The sequence below is a fragment of the Rhinopithecus bieti genome, unplaced genomic scaffold (assembly GCF_001698545.2).
Source record: "Rhinopithecus bieti isolate Rb0 unplaced genomic scaffold, ASM169854v2 scaffold_6710, whole genome shotgun sequence".
Taxonomy (NCBI): domain Eukaryota; kingdom Metazoa; phylum Chordata; class Mammalia; order Primates; family Cercopithecidae; genus Rhinopithecus; species Rhinopithecus bieti.
In genome coordinates, this window is record NW_016805362.1 from 2,983,506 (window position 1) to 2,988,529 (window position 5,024).

The 5,024-nt window shown below is 38.8% G+C and overlaps 1 protein-coding gene across 1 annotated transcript in view; it reads right to left on the minus strand.

The window, feature by feature from the left end:
* IGF2BP3 (insulin like growth factor 2 mRNA binding protein 3) overlaps positions 1 to 5,024 on the minus strand; it is a 122,110-nt gene that overhangs the window by 48,893 nt on the left and 68,193 nt on the right. Inside the window, exons 3-4 of the mRNA XM_017872293.1 lie at positions 2,016 to 2,067; positions 1,860 to 1,923 (exon numbers count right to left, since the gene is read on the minus strand). The gene's annotated coding sequence lies outside the window, so the exon portion shown is untranslated. The remainder of the gene's footprint in view (positions 1 to 1,859; positions 1,924 to 2,015; positions 2,068 to 5,024) is intronic.

Sequence of the window (5,024 nt, forward strand, 5' to 3'; positions counted from 1 at the left end):
AAAAAAAAAAAAAAAAAAAAAAAAAAAAATTGCCAGTCTCATAACCCAGCCTCAAAATAAATAAAAATTAAAACACGATGGAGCCTCTACTTTCTCAATGCCCTCACTTTTATCCCTCATTCTACTGAGGGTATAAAAGGTAAAATTTTCCTGGTCTTCTTACATGATACAACTGAAGAACAAAATTAGTCAAAAAAAGAAGAGAAAGAAAAATCAATTTGTTTTATGACTCATACCACAATTTCCATAATGTCTGAGACCTTATGCAAATTGCCAAAAATTTTTAAATGAACAAAGGATACAAACAGAAGAAATAACAGAATGTGTTTAAACATATTAAAGCCTCCAGTCTCACTTATGGGAAAAGTGAAAATTAACATATCAGTTTCACATACTAGATTGGGAAAGTGTGATAAAGTCCTGTGTTGGGGAGAATTGGAGAAATGAACACCCCCACAACGCTGAAGAGAATTTAAACTAGCTCAAGCTCTACAACAAAATTTAAAGTGCAATTCTACTTCTGGGAATTTATCATACAGATACATGCTTGCATACACATGACACGCAAAAAGATTCACTACAATATTGTTTATAACTGCAAGAGACTAGAAACAACCTAAATATCCAAACTGCAATTAATCAAAGTCATGCCATATCTGTACAATCAAGTACTATGTAACTATAAAAAATATATTTATATACACAAAACATTCCAATGTTATGGTATCGTTTGTGTAAAAGCAGGAATAGATACATGTAACATTTGTTTTCCACATGGTTATCTCCCAAGAGATGAGGTAGTTGGGGAGTAATACTAGGAAGAAGATTTGTACTGTGTGCATCTTCAAATCTTTTATATTTTGAACCATGTGAGTGTTATTGATTTTACAAATAAAGTTCCATTTACCTTATACACATTTCCATCTTCTTCTCAGTCTTATCTTTCCTTTCATAGTCCCTCCCGAGTGAGTACTGCTTTTAGTAACCTAGATGAGCTCCTACTCTTGCAGCTTGTTTTACCTTTCCCCTTCAGGGCTCAGAGTCAGCCAGTGTGGTCTTTTCTTTCACCTTTCTGACACAGAGGACAGTCAGCCTGCTCCTGCCAGTATGGTATCTGGAGGTAGATCAGGCTTCCATAGTCACCTAACACCCAGTGCTGTGCTACTGAGCACTTTGTATGCCATTCTTTCATGTTCATATTCTGAGCAGATCTGTTAAAGGCCATAAATTTGTGGGACCCCTATTTCTCTCTCTAGTGCTCAATTTATTAGATCATTTCAATTAGATATAGAATTATCTTTTCCTAGGGGAGACTGTTTCATCTGTAAAGTAGTGCCTGTTTACTGCATTGGAATATATTTTTCCCATAAATCTAAGAGCAAATGACACTGATCCAACATCTGCATGCTCCTAAATGACAATAGTAATCAGGTAATCAGTGAGTAAGAAGACTTAACATTTAACACTGTTGTTTAACACATGATCCAACTTACCAGCTTTAGATAAAATAGCAGTAATATATGTGTCATACAAGACTGGGAGAGGGTGAGAGACTTTATGTTATTTGGCAACAATACCAAGGCCCAGAGTTTCTGCAAATAGGGTGTGATTTAGTTTCATACTAGACCACTCTATTATTGGCATTAAAGATATATTGAAAATGTAATATAACTTTAACCAATGTAGATTCTTATTAGACATTCAAACTTAAAAAGAAAGGCACGATTAAAGGGTCAAACTTTGTAAAATAAAGCTTCTCTCTGCCACCCACCAGCCCTTATCAATTGAGAAATCCACAAAATATGTTACTGTACTTAACTTAGTTATTATATAAAGATTAAAAGTTTCAAGCTGCTTACTGTCTAGCTTGGTCCTTACTGGAATAGGTTACATTTACAACTGCAGTTTCCGAGTCAGTGTTCACTAGAGGAAGAGAAAAACGAAGAAAATAAAAGTTAGTTTTCTTTCTACTTCCTTCCTTTTACAAATTTGAAAGCAATTCAGAAGACATGTACCTTGCTCACAGCTCTCCACCACTCCATACTGGACTAGTAAACTATCCAGCACCTATCAGGAGGGGGAGAGAAAATTAAAAAGTTTGAGTTTCCCAAGTTATTATCAAGGGCAGGAATATGTCTTAAAATCACTAAGTAATTGTGATGGAAAAGAGCCAAAAAATTATCTGGGGCTTTGGACTGCCGAACTAAGGGATGGATACCACAAATACCACACTCAGACTTGTCTCTTCTGCCCTCTCCTAGATCCCTGACATTAATCTCATTTCCTGGGGCTAACCCAGAAGTAACATTGGCTAAGCAAAGTATGCAAAGCCACAGCTGCCTGGTTCCTGAGGCTGAAGGAGAAGGAGCATATATTTCTCACACATACACAAACACATCATCATATTTTCTCCTTGTATACAAAGTCACTAGATAAGGGACCAAGTTAAAAACTAAAGTTTAACAGGGTGTGGTGGCTCGCACCTGTAATCCTAGCACTTTGGGAGGCCAAGATGGGAGCATTGCTTGAGGCCAGGAGTTCGAGACCAGCCTGGTCAACATAGTGAGATCCCATCTCTAAAAAATAAAATAAAAAGAGAAAAAAACTAAAGTTTTATCTATAATATGTTATTTTCCAAAGGACTTCCTTTACAGCTCTAATGGTTCTTACAGAACAGATTGCTCAAGGCAGGCTAGCAAAATGAAGACAGCACAGTGCATACTCTACCTGGAGTCGAATTTAAAGCCCAACATAAACACACAGACAGCAAAAGTATGAAATGAAGCGAACATTTCTTAGTCTACACAGGGTTGGGAAATGTACAATCTGAAGCTATCTATGTTTTCACCATCTTTCCTGTAGCTGTATTGTAGTACACATGTCATCCAAATGGAGAGGCTGTTAAAACAGTAACTAAGTTTATTATAATATCAACTGCAGATGTATGTCTTGTCAATATAAACCAAATTCAGGTGTCCTTAGCTTCTAAGCGCTACAGCAAAACAAAGTAAGCTTCTGTAAATAATAGCAAACTACTTACTCATCAATTTGACTACAAATTTTCTTATTTATTTATGAGACAGGGTCTTGCTATGTCACCCAGGCTGGAGTGCAGTGACATGATCACAGCTCACTGCGGCCTCAACCTTCTGAGTTTAAGTGATCTTCTCACCTCAGCCATCCAAGCAGCCAGCACTACAGGTGCACAGCGCTACCCTCAGCTAATTTTTAAAATTTTTTGTAGAGATGAGGTCTCACTATGTTGCCCAGGCTGGTCTCAAAATCCTGAGCTCAAGGAATCCTCCTGCCTTGGCCTCCCAAAGTGCCGTGATTACAGATGTTAGCCCTAGCCGAACTGCAAAGTTGAAAAGGCTGTTCCTTGAAAATGTTTTTCAGGTGCCAGGAAACAGTAAACCATTAGAAAACAAATTTTTATGATAATTTACTACTAAACTTAAGCAATTTCTTCTAAAGGAAGGTTTATCTTAGGTGGTATATTTTAGGCTTTTGTCTACTGTTTCCAGTTTGAAACATATAACACGGTTTGTCTGGGGTGAGCTTTTGTTTTTAGTTTTGGGACAGGGTCTCACTGTCACCTATGCTGGAGTGCAGTGGCACGACCATACCTCACTGTAGCGTCAACCACTGGGCTCAAGGAATCCCACACCAGCTTTCTGAGTAACCAGCACTACAGGTGCATGCCACCACACCTGGCGACTTTTAAGTTTTCGTAGAGATGGGGTCTTGCTATGTTGCCCAGACTGGTCTCAAACTCCCAGATTCAACGGATCGTCCCAGCTGGGCCTCCCCAAGTGCTGAGATTACAGGCGTGACCCAGCGCCTGGCCTGGTTTTTCTTTTAAATAAGGTTAATACCTATTTATGAGTGAAATGCCCTTTCATTTATTTTTATTTGGTAAATTTCCTTTGCATGAGGTAAACTGAATTTTTATTTGGTAAATTTCTTTTGCATGAGGTATACACACAGAAGCACATTAATCTTTGTCTCTGATTACAGCTATTGTTAACCACAAAAAGACATTCAAATATTTCATGAGTGAAGTGAATACTTCAGAGGAGGAAATCCTGGTATATCTTATAGGAAGGGTACTCTGTAAAAGTGCTTGGCTGTTTTATAGGTGAATTTGCCATATGATGTTGATCACAGACTCATTTTATAAAGGCCAAAAATTAAGAAACCTCTCACACTGCCATTCAAAGAGAAAATATACAACACATAATTCCTTAAATTAAAAACAAGGATGGCTGGGCACGGTGGCTCATGCCTGTAATCCCAGCACTTTGGGAAGTCGAGGAGGGTGGATCACCTGAAGTCAGGAGTTCGAGACCAGCCTGGCCAACATGGCAAAATCTCGTCTTTATTAAAAATACAAAAATATTGGCAGGGCACGGTGGCTCACGCCTGTAATCCCAGCACTTTGGGAGGCTGTGGTGGGCAGATCACGAGGTCAGGAGTTTGAGAGCAGCCTGGCCAACATGGTGAAGCCCTGTCTCTACTAAAAATACAAAAATTTGTTGGGCATGGTGGTATGCACTTGTAGTCCCAGCTACTCAGGAGGCTGAGGCAGGAGAACTGCTTGAACCCAGGAGGCAGAGGTTGCAGTGGGCTGAGATCGTGCCACTGCATTTCAGCCTGGGTGACAGAGCAAGACTCTTGTCTTTAAAAAAAAAAAAAGAAAGAAAGAAAGAAAGAAAAAAACCCACAAAAAATTAGCTGAGCTTGGTGGCAGGTGCCTGTAATACCAGCTACTCAGGAGGCTGAGGCAGAAGAATTACTTGAACCTGGGAGGCGGAGGTTGCAGTGAGCTCAGATCGTGCCACTGCATTTCAGCCTGGGTGACAGAGCAAGACTCTTGTCTTTAAAAAAAAAAAAAAAAAAAAAGAGGGAGAGGGCAACCCTAATTTTCTAAACAAAAATGAAATTTTTTCAATATGAAAAATGTTTTACTCCATACTTAAGTCAGAATTCTAACAAATTCATTCCACCTTCAGTAATGAAGGCAG